Raw genomic sequence first — 15,579 nt, forward strand, 5'->3', positions numbered from 1 at the left:
TAGATAAACAGGACTAAGGGAAGGGAGAAAAGAGAAGGGAGGGAGGGCAGGGGAGGTAAGAATGGACACAAAAGGAAGGAGAGGAATGAGGGGGGAGGCAGAGACAGGAGTAAGATAAAGAAGAGGGCGATTTAGCAGAAAAAAAGGCAACTAAATGGGGAGGAGGAGGGAGGAGATAGGAGGAAGAAGTTAGTTAGGTGGATAGGGAGGTAGAGAGATGGGTAGGTATGTAGAGAAAGAGGGAGGTAGAAAACAGTAGGAAGGAGGTCGATTTTAGTAAATAGAAGATATAGAAAATGTAGAAGGGAGGAAAGAGAGAAAGGAGAAAGAAGTAAAGAGAGGTAGGAAGGTAAGGAGGAAGGAAGAAGAGGGAAGAGGGATTGGGTGAATCGAAGGTATGGGCAAGGTAGGGAGGAAGATGCGGAAAGAGAGGCAAAAAGGTAGGTAAGTAAGTGTTTGGGTAGGGAGGGAAGGAGGTAGGGTTAGGTAAAAGGGGGTGGAGGAAGATGCGGAAGGAAGACATGGAAGGAAAGGCAAAACAGGAGGTAGGCAAGTGTTTAGGTAGGCAGGTAAGTGCTTAGGTAGAGAGGTAAGTGTCTAGGTAAGTAGGGCGGTAGGTGCGAGAGGTCGGGAGGGAGGGAAGGAGGGAGGGTTGGGTAAGGCGAGGTGGAGGGAAGGTAGGAAAGCGGACCACCTCGCATCGGGCCGGCAGTCAGCGGCGGGTGGTGGTGGTGGTCGGTCGTGTGGAGTGCAGTCGTCACACCGCCGCTCTCGCTCCCCCATCAAGAGGAGAGATAACACACTATACCTCGCTGACACCCTAATGATCACTGATACGGAACGAATAAAAAGGAAAAACTAACAGAAAACTAAGGCTTAAATCCATCTCAGGTTGTTATTATGGATGATTTTATATACCGGAACATCATAGTGTCGGTGGATAAAATACAGTGGATGCGAAAAGAACATATTTACCTCGACCTGCGGCGCTTTGAAGGATAGTTGACCTACTTCTCAAAAATTGCGAGGCCACACCTGTGCTTCGCGGGAACACGTACCGGACATGTATTACGCTGTGAGGAGAGGGACGAGGGGCTGAATATTAAGTTTTTTACAAGGAAGAACTGTTATAAGTGTTTGCTGAGGAACGGGAAGCAGCGAGGAGCGGCTGCGGGGAAGGTAATTGACGGTGTGTGTGTGTGTGTGTGTGTGTGTGTGAGAGAGAGAGAGAGAGAGAGAGAGAGAGAGAGAGAGAGAGAGAGAGAGAGAGAGAGAGAGAGAGAGAGAGAGAGAGAGAGAGAGAGAGAGAGAGAGAGAGAGAGAGAGAGAGAGAGAGAGAGAGAGAGAGAGAGAGAGAGAGAGAGAGAGAGATACATACATACATACATTCATACATACATACAGCCAGACAGACAGAAAAACAGCGAAAAAAAAAAAGTGTACCGTGTAATGTTCATCCGGGGCCAGGACCGTAAAGCAATCAATGAGACATGCATACAGAATGAAGAAACAACTACTACGAAGATTATCACCATCGATGTGTCAACTTAGGGAAGGGTTGCGGCTTGACATGAGCGGAAAGCGGGTGGACCTCTCGCTCTCAAAATGAAGGTAAATTAGTTGATGCCCCGGTTAAGATAAAACGATCCTTATAAATTCACAGAGCCATACAAGAACGAAGGAAAGAGAGCAATAGCTTAAAGAGTATATGGATTATGAGATGTAAGAAGTAAGGAGTGTATACCGGGACGCCTCTCCACCCGAAATTGACCTCTCTCTTGGCCACTCATCTGTACACTCTCTTTTATTGGGGCAGTTATTAAGGGGGCTTTTTTTTTTTATCTCAGTTATTATTTTTTGCCTTTGAGTTGCTTCCTTTACTGTAAAAATAGAACCACTTAGAACCAAAAGAAAAAAAAGATTGTAGTGAAAAAAATGCAAACTCCCTATCAAACATGGCGAACCCTCCTAAAGAAAAACCTATTAATTCGTCAAAAATAGAAAAAAGTGTCCATTATAGAAAAGCAGAAAACTAATAAACCCAAGAAACAGATAAGATGAAGACAATTTTTATAGACATCCTAATATGGCGACCCCGATAAAAATCAATTTCTCCATAAAAAAGTAAACCAAAAAATGACTTAAAGGAACCGATATGATGAAGGTAATTTCTATAGACTCATCCTAGCATGGCGACCCCTACAAAAATAAATTTCTCCATTAAAAAAATAAATGGAAAAAGGCTGAGGGGACCGATAATCCACCTCTCTCTTTCTATCCCCTGGTCGAGATTAACTTGGCTCGTGGGCTTCCGGTTCGAATCCCGCCTTGCAATCTTTGGGCCGGATTGCAGCTGTTTCTTATCCCACGAGCACATCCCCGCTACTCAATCTCTAGTTCCTCTTTTTTTTTCCATTTCGCGCCCGATTCTTTTTCAATACCGGTTTTAAAGTGGAAGAAATATTACCTGGTTTTTATGATTTGCTAGTGTCTGTTTATTATTTACGAGTTATGATTTTGGGTATCGTTGGGCCTTGAAAGAAAATAAAGTCTGTTCACTCGAGTTCAATTTTTTTCATTACAGTTTTTAAAGGAGAACAAACATGAGCTGCTTTATGTTAATTGCAAGTGTCTATTTCTTATTTATGATGATGATAATGATGATGCTTGTGTATGATGAGTCTTAGTGAAAATGAATCATAATTATCTGTATTTATTTACACGCTCAATTTTTTTTCAATCAGCGTTTTAAAGGAGAACAAACATGACTTGCTTTACAGTAATTGCAAGTGTCCATTCTTTAATTATGATGACATTTGGATATGGATGCAAATTGGTAGTAAAAATCGTCTATGCATTAATTTAGAAGTCCAGTTCGATTTCAGAGAGTGCTTCAACAGAGAGGAGACATTAAATGCTTCATGGTCATCGCAGGTTCCTTTTTCCCTAAGTGACTTTGATGATAATTATTTGTGTACCAACGTGTCGGTTCAAAACTTACTCGTATATAAATCCATTAACAAATCTATGGAGTTGTCAATTCAAGTTTTAAAGAGAGAAAACCTGAACTGCTTTATGGTCAATGAAAATGTCTATTACCAACATATTTATGATAATGAGCTGTTTGTGTATCGATGCGTTTTGGTAGAAAAATTAATATTCATATCTCTGAATTTAATTACAAGTCCAACTTATTTTTTTTTTGCTCCAAGCTTTAAAGAGAGATGGTCAGACCTGCTCTTTGATTAATGCATGGGTCTATCTATTCCTTAAAGGGGTTTGGGAACGATTTATTTCTATATCGATGCTTCCGGTCAACAAATACAAACAAACCCCTACATTTAATCGCCCAACGCTCGACATTTTTATATAGCGCCGGTGCTGACATTTTTTCACATAATTTCAGGCATGAGGGGACCAGGCGGTAAATTTCGAGTTGATCTAACTGTGCTCCCACGTGGAAAGCAACACACGTCCAGCCGGCGGGTAGTAGCAAATGTCGTTAGTGCAAACATTGTGTCTGTCACTGGAGTTCATAAAGACTGGGAACATTCAAAACTTGCCCTGCTAGCGTTATGATGTCATGGTTACGTAAGCTGAAAATTGTTGATGGCTGATTATGAGGAAAAAGAAAATAATCGCGTAAATTCACAAAGCTTTACAGGAACGAAAAAGGAAAAGATTAGCGTGGAAGAAAAATGAATCACGAGATGTAAGAAGGAAATAGCGACTGAAACAAAACAAAAAGAATGTAGTAAAAAATCCTTGGAATGCAAAACAGGAAAAATAAAATAAAATCCCATAAATTCACATAGCTTTACAGGAACGAGAGAAAAAAGAGAATAGTTTAAAGTGTAAATGAGTCAGGAGGTGCAAGAAGTAAGCACCGTTTAAAACAAAATAATAATATCGTAGGAAAAACAAAACTAGGAATACAAAACAAAAAATAAAATCAGGGAAATTAGAGAGACAGGAAAATAGCGTTAAGAATAAATGACTGAAGCAACGTATAATACACACATATTCTGAAGAAAAATGAAGGGTCTCAAATTGCAACGCAGTAAAAAAAAAAAAAAAAAAAAAAAAGAGAAAAATATCAAAACGTGCAGGAAATGAAAATAAAAGAGAGCAGCGTCGTAATTGAATAATAAAAAATAAAAAAATCACGATACAGAAACGTGAATACCTTACACACACACACACACACACAAAAAAAAAACAATCAAGAGAACGTGGCTTGTGAGTGATGAGAACAACGTCGAGAAGAAACGTACCATCTCGAAATGCAAAAAATACAAACATTACATAACAAACGTATATATGTATGTATGTACGCATGTATGTATGTATGTATGTATGTATGTACGCCTGTATCCTCCACTCCACTCCAGGGACACATATCAGAACAAAGTTACGTTATTCCGCCCGACAATCTCCTTCGATCAGGGCGTGAGGAAGGCCCCGCTTGTGTGCCCTTGCCTGCCATTACTCTATTTCGACGCGCCGCAGCTGTGCCTCGGCCCTCTGTTGCTGCTGCGGGAATTCAGCTCTCGCGGGGATCAAACCTTCACGCATTCCACTGGTTCAGACTGCGGTATGATGGACATTTGTTGCGCATCACTCCGATTAGTACGCATATCAAGAAAATTATAAATGCTACTCTGTATAAAAAAAAAATGTGATGAGGTTTAAGAATGAGATACGGAGAAATTAACGATTGTGAATGTTCTTATTTCATTTACCGACTTATTGCAAAACCTTAGGCCAGATATTACTTAGGAAAAGAATGTGATGAAGTTTATAAGTGAGGTATCATAAGAGTAAAGATTGTGAAAGCTTTTATTTGATTTTTCGTATTCGTTCTCCTCCTCGTCTTTGTTCTTCTTGTTCTACTCTTCATCTTCGTCCTTTTTGGCTTCCTTCTTATCTTCGTCCTCCTCGTCCTCCTCCGCGTCTTTGTCCATCTCTTTCTACTCTTCATCTTCGTCGTTCTTGCCTTCCTCATTATCTTCGTCCTCCTCGTCTTTGTCCTTCTCGTTCTACTCATCATCTTCGTCCTTCTTGCCTTCCTCCTTTATCTTCGTCTTCCTCGTCTTTGTCCTTCTCGTTCTACTCATCATCTTCGTCCTTTTTGCCTTCCTCCTTATCTTCGTCCTCCTCGTCTTTGTCCTTCTCGTTCTACTCATCATCTTCGTCCTTCTTGCCTTCCTCCTTATCTTCGTCGTCCTCGTCCTCCTCCTCGTCTTTGTCCTTCTCGTTCTACTCATCATCTTCGTCCTTCTTGCCTTCCTCCTTATCTTCGTCCTCCTCGTCCTCCTCCTCGCCTTTGTCCTTGTTCTACTCTTCATCTTTGTCCTTTTTGCCTTCCTCCTTATCTTCGTCCTCCTCGTCTTTGTCCTTCTCGTTCTACTCATCATCTTCGTCCTTTTTGCCTTCCTCCTTATCTTCGTCCTCCTCGTCCTCCTTCTCGCCTTTGTCCTTGTTCTACTCTTCATCTTCGTCCTTTTTGCCTTCCCCTTTATCTTCGTCATCCTCGTCCTCCTTCTCGCCTTTGTCCTTGTTCTACTCTTCTTATTCGTCCTTTTTGCCTTCCCTTTATCTTCGTCATCCTCGGTCTTCTCTTCGTCCTCATTTTCCTCGTCTTCGTCCTCCTTCGCTCACACGTCGTCACCGCAACACTCTATCAACACAAGGAGAAGGAAAACGAGATCCCGGCGCTCCGACTAAGACTCAGCGGTGCTTCGGTCGCTCTTAATCTGGTTAAAAGACTTGAAATTAGTTTTAAAGCTTTCTTCCGAGCCATTTATTCCGCTTTCCGATGGTCTGTATTCCGAGGCGCCTCAGCGAACGAGAGTCAGGTGAAGGGTGGAGGCGTGGCATGGGTTTGGAGGTTGTTGTTGTTGTTGTTGTTGTTGTTGTTGTTGTGTATGTGTGTGTTTGGTTACGTTATTGTTATTGGTGTTGTTATTGTAGTTATTGTTGTTATTCTTCTCCTATCTCTTCCCTTAGTTCTTTCCTTTTTAAGTCCTTTTGCTTTTTCTTCTTTTTTCATTTTTTTGTTCTTGTTCTTATTTTCATCTTCTTCCTTCCTCTTTCTTTACTCCTTTCTTTTTTTTGGGGCTGTTTCTTCTTTACCTTCTTTTCTTGCTCTTGTTTTTCTTCTAATTTTTCTCCTTTTCCTATGTTTTTTCTTCAACCTTTTCCTTTTCCTTTTCCATTTCTTATTCTCTTTCTTCTTGCTCTTGTTCTTCATACTCTTTTCCTTCTTTTTCTCCTTACTTCTATTAATCTTTCCCCTTGTTCTTGTTCTTCTTGTCCTTGCTCTTCTTGTCCTTGTTCTTCTTCTTTTTCTTCTCATTGTTTCTATTATGTTTTATTTCTATTCCAATTTCTATACCCATTGTTCTTATGACCATTACTCTTCTTCTTTCTGCTACCACCACCACTACCATCATCATCATCATCATCATCATCATCATCATCATCCCTATCACCATCGCCACCACCTTCAGGTTGTCCAGTTTCTTGAGTACCGACCATCGTAAAGGACGCAAGGTGTTCTCCCCACTGGCCGGGCGGCGACGCTCTCCTCTCCGTCTTCCAATTATTTTCTGAGTGGCCCTAAAGTTTTGAGTGGCCATCCGGGGCAGTGCTCGGCGCGCCCCGGGGCCAGCAACACCTATTCTGCTTTTAACTAAATTACTTCCATAAGCACGCGGTTATGTTACAGACCTACAAATGTGCAAAAAGAGAAAAAATCACCTTCGTTTTCTTTTACTCTACAGGAAGGAAACTAAGGGTAAACTAAGCTATAAATACAGTAACTCGCAATATTCTTTAGTTTGACCACGAAGACATAATGAAACGTCCACTCTTTCTTTTGGCCACTTTATTAAACTCTTTTTTTATAGGGGTAGTGTTAGCAGGCTTCCTTTTTCTCATTATTAATATTTTTTTTGCCTTTGAGCTGCTTCCTTTGCTGTAAATAAAAAAAAAATAAGGATGATTTTTGGTTTGATTCAACTAACGACTCTCTGGGGTGGAAAACTGCTTAGAGAAAACAGAACCCACATTGCATTTACACATACGAACTTGCATTATACATATTCAGTTATTTATTCTCCTCACAATTTATTCATTAATTCATATATTAATTAGGTATGCATCCATGACTTCAAAGGTCTCTCTTGTGCTCATGAACAATATTTATGAACAAGAATATCTCTTCATCAAGGAGTCTTATGCAATAATTCTTTAATGCTTGAATTGTGTCTGTCTGTCTGTCTCTCTGTGTCTGTTTCTCCGCCGTCGGTCTACCTCTCAGTCCGTCTGTATCTGTCTGTTCGTCTGAATTAACCTTCCTGACTCCCTCTTTGTAGGTATCTTTGCATTTTAATCATATACGTAATTCGTGAATACATGACTAACGATCACTACGGTCGTAGGCAACGAATTCCTGCACAGCTCGCCTTTATGAATACACACACACACACACACACACACACACACACACACACACACTCACACTCACAGTTCGCCTCACTGATCGCCACTCATGTCATCGCCAAAATCTATACTCCGCTTAATCTCAATATTCCGCTTAGCTCTACAAAACGTGAAATTCCAGTTATATATTGTGTGTGTGTGTATGTGTGTGTGTGTGTGTGTGTGTGTGTGTGTGTGTCTCTCTCTCTCTCTCTCTCTCTCTCTCTCTCTCTCTCTCTCTCTCTCTCTCTCTCTCTCTCTCTCTCTCTCTCTCTCTCTCTCTCTCTCTCTCTCTCTGTGTGTGTGTGTGTGTGTGTGTGTGTGTGTGTGTGTGTGTGTGTGTGTGTGTGTGTGTGTGTCTGAGTGTGTACGTGTGTGTGTGTGTGTGTGTGTGTGTGTGTGTGTGTGTGTGTGTGTGTGTGTGTGTGTGTGTGTGTGTGTGTGCGTGTTTGTGTGTGTGTGTTTGTGTGTGTGTGTGTGTGTGTGTGTGTGTGTGTGTGTGTGTGTGTGTGTGTGTGTGTATACGAACACAGAAACACACACATTTATATACATACATATCTATCTATCTATCTATCTATCTATCTCTCTCTCTCTCTCTCTCTCTCTCTCTCTCTCACACACACACACACACACACACACACACACACACACACACACACACACACACACACACACACACACATATATATATATATATATATATATATATATATATATATATATATATATATATATATATATATATATATACATAGTTCTCTCCAAATTTGCTTGGGGGTGGGGAGGGGAAGACTTCGCATTGTTGCTGTCATTGTTGGTTGAATAGTAAAAACAAGTTTCGACTTTTTCATTTCATGGACTTCGTCGTGTCGCCGCCATTAACAGTACGTGCTGCGCTTCTGAATGCCATGAACTGAAGCATTTTTTGTTATTATTTTATGTTATTGTTATTACCATTATTATTGTCATTGATATTATTATTATTATTATTATTATTATTATTATTATTATTATTATTATTATTATTATTATTATTATTATTATTATTATTATTATTATTATTATTACTAGTATTATTTTTATCATTATATATTGTTATTAGTCTTTATCAATAATATAAATAAAAAAAATAATTATTTCAAATGAATGCATATTGACTGTTCTATCGCCACTGCATCACCGCACCGTGCTCTACACATTCCTGCTGTCCGTAACCCGTAACTCGTGTTTGGGGGGTTTCCAATCGTGTTCAGATACCAACAAGCTCAGCATCTTAAATAGTGACAACTACAATACATACAGTTTTTGTGCCACGAAATATATCATAACAAAGCACGTCGTTCGATTGTGAATAGTCTGTAGATAACATATTACGCGTCACGTTCTATGGTCGGAGGATATTTGGTGTAATTCACGCTGGCCTGCACCGGGCCGTGATGGGTGGACGGAGCGAGGACGATAACCTGATTCTGACGACCCAGCGAGGGCGAGGCCAGTGCGAACCTCCCTGATGGTCCAGCTGGGCCGCCGCCGTGTGGTGTGTTCGCTGCTTTGCCCAGCACTCTGGCAGTCTGTGTAGAGCGAAAGGTAGCTCTCGACGCCTCAGCTGCAGAGGAAGCCAAGTTGTGGCGGCTGTTGGCAGGGAACACAACGAGTCTTCGAGGGTCTGGGCGTCATAACCCTTATCTTGATGCTGTCTTTGTTGGCGAATGTCGTGCCTTGCAATGCCATATCTTTTAAGCTTAGAAAAATATTTCATCTTTTGATGCAGCCACGCGTACTGAATGGCAACACCTGCGGCCGTGTGCTGCTGACTCGTGCCTTTTAGAGAGCAGCCTTCCCCCATCATACGTTCCGAGCCTCAGCTGCACGCCTCCATCCCAGCTATACGAGCGTCTCAGGCGAGGCAGATATGAAGCAACGACACTCGGCCCTCGCAGCAAGTGGCGCTGCTCTCGTGTTGCGATGTGATGCAGGTGCTCAGTTTCGTCGCCTTTTACCCGACGATACGAAACCTTCAACAAGTATTACACGCGCTGGGGACAGCTTTGTGGCGCCTCCTGCACACACTTGTGGTGGCAATCATCGTGCAGAGCTCTCATGAGAGTTTATGACTTGCTCATTGCTCTCAGAACGATATAATAAAAACAATGAGCCGCATTTTGTTCAGTAACAATATAAACTGAGTCTGTTTTCCCGGGGAGGAACAAGACACTCAGTACACAGAGTTTCCACTGAGCACCGGAGGCTGTATAAGAAATATATATATATATATATATATATATATATATATATATATATATATATATATATATATATATATATATATATATATATATATATATATATATATATATATATATATATATATATATATATATATATATATATATATATATATATATATATATATATATTTATATCAGCCGAAGAGGATAAAGGAATATCACTTCTAATTACGTTGCTAATGGAAACGATAACAATTTTCAAAGAAATTCAAATTTTTAATGAAGCAGCATTAACACTTAATTAGAAAAAGTTTCAGCGAGAGAGAAGTTGTCGGTTCTCTCGAATTTTAGTTGTTCAATTCTTTCCTTTCATTCCAGAATATGAAAATGTTTGAATGCACGGCACGAAAAACGTTATTTAGGTTATTGTTGTTTTGTGTCCATTAAAAACCTGATGTGCCTGAACGTTCATCGTCACGCCCCGCCTGGGTCTCGTCACACGCCTGCACGCAGTCCCGATTTATTATTTTATTCCAGCTGTTAGACTAAACACGTTCTGATCGCATCTCGAATATGGTGAGTATGCTGAGGCCCGCGGCAGGAAAGAGGTCCCTTTCCTCCTTTCTCTCCGTCCCTTCCATCGTTCCCTCTCTTCCGGTCCTAGCTTCCCACATGCACCCTTCTTCCCTCATCCCCTTCTCTTCCTCCCGGCTTCCGGCACGACCGCTCCTTTTGCCTTGTGTGGACTCGGCTTGAGTGACTCGGCAAACACGCACTGATACCATTCTTGAAGGTCTTAAGGTTTACATAAGACAACCCGTGACTTAAGAAGAAACGCACACACTTTAGCTTTGATCATTGCACAGCTCTAACGGGGACGCTGTTTATCTGTGATGCGCGGTACATGTTCACCCTGCCTGCTTGGGGCCTTTGTATGCTCGTGGCGGGAGGAAGCTTCATTCAGAGGCGCCTTGCAGGGCCTGGCAGTGGCTGAGGAGAAGGATTCATCTCTTCGTTGTGCGCCAAATAATCTCACCGTCAGGGTTGTTAAGTCACGCACACATACAAACCTACACATACAGCCACACGCACACACATACACACACACACACGGGCCCTCACATCATAGCTTCGTATTTTCTCATTTCTTGGTCGCCTCATGAATTCGCAACGCGTGTTTTCAGATCTGAACGAGGAGCAACACAATGGCGCACTTGAATTTGCGATGTTGAACTTGTGTGAATGCATGACAGTGAAAGGCTAATGAAGCGGAAAATATCACGTGACGGAAGGTCCTCGGGATGAAGGGTGATAAGGGTCGTAAAGCAGCTGCGTCGTAAAGTGAAGAAGTTAATGTAATGGAATAAACTTTGCTCAAGATAATATATGTCCTCTCTGGCCATCGTGCTCGTAAAATTCACTCTTTATTAAGCTCTTAAACAAAATTTGCTTTTATTGTTTGTCTGGTCGTCTGGTCTCCTCGCAGTTGTCCTGGAAGTCGAGTTTTAAAGCTAAATAAAACGTTTCTAAAATGAATATGATTTCTGCAGCCACCAACATTCATATTCACACACAACTCCTTTATCTCTCACTCTATCTATGACTATCTATCTATGCATCTCTTTATCTATCAATCTATCAGTTGCTAAAGTATTATTGAGGGCTGACGTGACTTTACCATCAGGTGTGTCAGAATTGAAGCATAAATGTTTGTGTCACCTGGAATCCCTCATTTGTCTATGTCACAAAACTCGCAAACCTTTCAAAATCGTCGACGGTATCGGGGCGGAGGGCCAGTCATCGGGGACGCAGCTTCACCGTCACACTTCAGAACGTTCAAAAATCCGCTTTCCTGAAACTAGAGCGCGACAACGAAAAGTTTGTCCCGAACATTAATTACAACATAACTTTAACGGGGCCAGTATTTTACCGTGAGGGAGGGCGGGATGTAAACAAAAAGATAAACAAATGGCTATAAAACAACACTTGGGGGAGGCGGTGGCTGAGTGGTTAGCGTGCCGGCCCCGCATTCCGCCGCGCTGTCCATGATGCGGGTTCGAATCCGCCGCTAACTACCTGGGATTTTTCAGTCACCGCCGAGTGGCCTAAGACTACCCATATGCTGTCCTGAAGACCACCTATCAACCCGGACTTTAGAAGAAGCTGTGCAGCGCAAGTGAAATCGAGAATGAGTTTCGGGGGGCAGCATGAGCCAATAATAATGGCGCCACTATAAACAATTGCCTGCGCCATGACGAGCTCAGGGCGACCATTAGGCCCCAATGTAATAGGCTACCGGCGCTATAGACCAGACGTAAAAAAAAAAAATGGAAGATAGACGTTATTTTCCAGACGACCACCGCGGAAAGGGAGCAGCACGGCGCGTCACCAGTGGCAGTTTACTTCGTGCACTGATGCAGGACGACAAAACCTCCTCCTCAGCAGCAGCGCCGAGTGGACACACGCCCCAGTGGCTCTGCACCGCCGGCAACCTGATCAAAGGAACTCAACTTGGGTCGCATCTCCGAGCACCGCCTTGCCTTCGCCCCTCCCCGCCGGCTGCTGCTGCTGCTGTTGCCTTTGTTGCTCCTGGTGCTGCTTGGGATGCATACACGAGAACTTCTTTTGGGGAGTCCTCAGTGTATTCCCTCGTGTGTTGACGCTACGACGTATTAAATTGCAGGAGCGAAATACCAGTTATAAAGGGCCGGGTGCCTCGAGGTGGTGCAAGGAGGGACGTGTGGAGGCGATGCACATACAAGGAGTTCTTTTGGGAGGGTCCTTAGTGTATCTTCTTGTGAGTTGACGTTACGACGAATGAAATTGCAGCAGCGATATACCTGGTCGGTTGCCTCGAATTGATGCATGGGTGATCGTGTAGAGGCGATGCATATAACAAGGAGTTCGCTTGGGGGAGTCTTCAGTGTATCTCTTGTGAGTTGACGCTATAACGAGTGAAATCCAGCAGCGATATACCTGTTATAAAGGGTCGGTTGCCTCGAAGTGGTGCAAGGGTGATCATGTAGAGGCGATGCATATAACAAGGAGTTCGCTTGGGGGAGTCTTCAGTGTATCTCTTGTAAGTTGACGCTACGACGAGTGAAATCAAGCAGCGATATACCTGTTAAAAAGGGTCGGTTGCCTCGAAGTGGTGCAAGAAAGGGCGATGCAGTGTATCTCTTGTGAGTTGACGCTATAACGAGTGAGATCCAGTAGCGACATACCTGTTATAAAGGGCCGGGTGCCTCGAGGTGGTGTAAGGAGGGACGTGTAGAGGCGAGGTTTGTATTTTTCGAGGCTGCCACGTGAACCCAAGCGATGGCGTGCCACTTGATAAATTGCCGTTGGGTGGAATTTATATTCAATCTAATTATCTCCCTCCTCGGGGGGAAGACGTGGCTGACGATGTTGTGTATTTCTTAGTTTTCGTCGTGATTGTTTTTATTTGATTTCCCGGAGAACACCGCACCTCCCGCACCCTTCCCGGAGGCCCGACGCACAAAAAAAAAGTAATAGCAATCGAGGGAAGGGAAAAAAAAAGAACTACCAGGCGTTGACTTCGAATCCCAATCGTGGAAGAATAAATCAACACAAACACGATCACATTATGACACGACTCCCATAATTCACTTTAAAGATAAATGAAGAAAAACAAAACACAACATACCTACAGTGAGAGTATCAAGACACCTCTCCATGCACCCGAAAGTGTCGAAACTGACCTCTCACTTTTGGCCCCTCACCTATCCTCTCTTACACAGGACCAGTGATTAGCGTTTTTTTTTTTAATATCTCATTATTATTTCCCCTCTTGAGCGGTTTCTTTTGCCGTAAAAAAAAAGAAGAAAACCCGCAAGGAGAAAAAGGAGCCGTGGTGCCAAACTTTAATAGTAATTCTGAACGGGGCTTTCTCTCCAGGTCGAAGTGAGGCATAAACACGGCAACGCACGGCTTCCCCACGTAATGGTATGCCGGGCAGGTGACGCCCATACACACACGCTTGACGGAGGAGGCTAGAGGGAACGGAGGCGTCGCTTGGGATGGGAGGCGCCGCTCCATTTCTTTCCATGATTCTCTATCGGACTCGTTTTTCAGTTTCCTCCACACGCTCATCCGTGGAGAAGTAGGAGGAGGAGGAGGAGGAGGAGTAGGAGGAGGATGAGGAGGGGTGGTAAGGGAGAAGAGGAAGAGAAGAGGGAGGGGTAGCAGAAGGGAGGAAGGATGAAGAGGAGAGAGGAGGAGTAGAAGGAGGAAGTGGGGAATAAGGAAGAAGATGAGGGAGGAGGAGAAGGAGGGAATAAGGAGGGAGAAGATGGGGGAGGAAGAGGAAGAGGAGGAGAGAGGGGAGGGGGTAAGGATGGAGAAAATGGAAGAGGAAGAATATGGGGAGGAGAAAAAGAGAAGGAGGAGGAGGAGGAGGAGGAGGAGGAGGAGGAGGAGGAGGAGGAGGAGGAGGAGAAGACAGACATCACCGTTGAAAGGAAATTCTCGGCTTCAACTTTCGTCCAGAGACAGAATATTGAGAATCTTATTTGGAACAGCAAACTTTTTCTTGTTTACTTTTATTTTCACAATACGGCGCCTCAAATTACCATAAATATACACCGACATATCTTATTTTTTTTTATATATTGTGAGCGTCAAAAAACAAAACAAAATAGATAAATATGCTAGGGGGGAACACACACACACACACACACACACACACACCGCAATGACTGACATGGACGAACAGATAGAAGGATAGAGATATAAATGGACACGCAGAACCGATTGACAGGAACACGATGAGCCGCACGCCACACACACGCACACGCACACACAAGTCCCTCCCCCCGCCACCCCCACCCCCCACACGCACAGAGAGACAGATCGACAGCCCCGCAGAATGATGAATGAAGACAGAAACAAGCGCTGGAAGAGACAAACAGACGGAGGAGAGACAGGGATTTAGAGACAGGAAGGAGAAGGAGAGATGAAAAGACTTACTGACTGCCAAAGGGAAGATAAATATACGCTAGGAGGAGGCAGAGAGAGAGAGAGAAACACACACACACACACACACACACACACACACACACACACACACACACACACACACACACACACACACACACACACAGACCCCCCAATCCCCACCACTCCACACACACATAAATACACACACGCACGCATACATCTCCTTCCCCCACACACCAAACACATCACCGTTAAAGTACTCGAACACTACATAACCCAGACTATAAATAACGGAGAAAAAACAAAAATAAAACACCAGTGACGGACCTCTCTTCTAAAGCCCCCTTCCTCCCTTCCCCCTTCCCCCCTACCCATCGACGGGAACCGATTCGCAATACAAACGAACAAGAAACAAACAAACAAACAAAAATAGAAAGACGTAAAAATAAACTATGGTGGGTGGTTGACGTGGGTGATGGTGGAAGGGAACGTTTCGGTGGTGGGGATGGTGGAGTTGCTAATGGTGGTGGTAGTGGTGATGGTGGTGATGACAAACTGTCCACATACATATAGAAAGTCTGGGTCAGGCGGATAAGGTAGTGGTGGTGGTGGTGGAGGTGGTGGTGGTGGTGGTGTGGTGGTGGTGGTGGTGGTGGAGGTGGTGATGTGGTGGTGGGGGTGTTGGTGGCGGTGAGGGTTAGGGAGGTAAATCTCTTTATCATTGACTGACTAGAGAAGACGAGGTGAGGCGAGGAGGGGCGAGGAGAGGCGAGAGGGAACCGAGGAGAAACGAGGTGAGGCGAGGAGAGGAGAGAAGGAGGTGAAGGGAGGCTGAGGCAAGAGGGAAGAGCGGTGGGCTTAGGCTGAGGGAAAAAGGAAGACGTGGAGGGAGGGGAAAGGGAGA

General features: G+C 43.5%; 1 protein-coding gene across 1 annotated transcript in view; it reads left to right on the top strand.

The window, feature by feature from the left end:
• The first annotated feature begins 695 nt into the window (after positions 1-695).
• The window catches only part of LOC126997508 (uncharacterized), a 219,800-nt gene continuing 204,916 nt past the window's right edge, over positions 696-15,579 (top strand). The window contains exon 1 of the mRNA XM_050858631.1: positions 696-1,179. The gene's annotated coding sequence lies outside the window, so the exon portion shown is untranslated. The remainder of the gene's footprint in view (positions 1,180-15,579) is intronic.

Source organism: Eriocheir sinensis, chromosome 12 (genome assembly GCF_024679095.1).
Source record: "Eriocheir sinensis breed Jianghai 21 chromosome 12, ASM2467909v1, whole genome shotgun sequence".
NCBI classification, from domain to species: Eukaryota; Metazoa; Arthropoda; class Malacostraca; order Decapoda; family Varunidae; genus Eriocheir; species Eriocheir sinensis.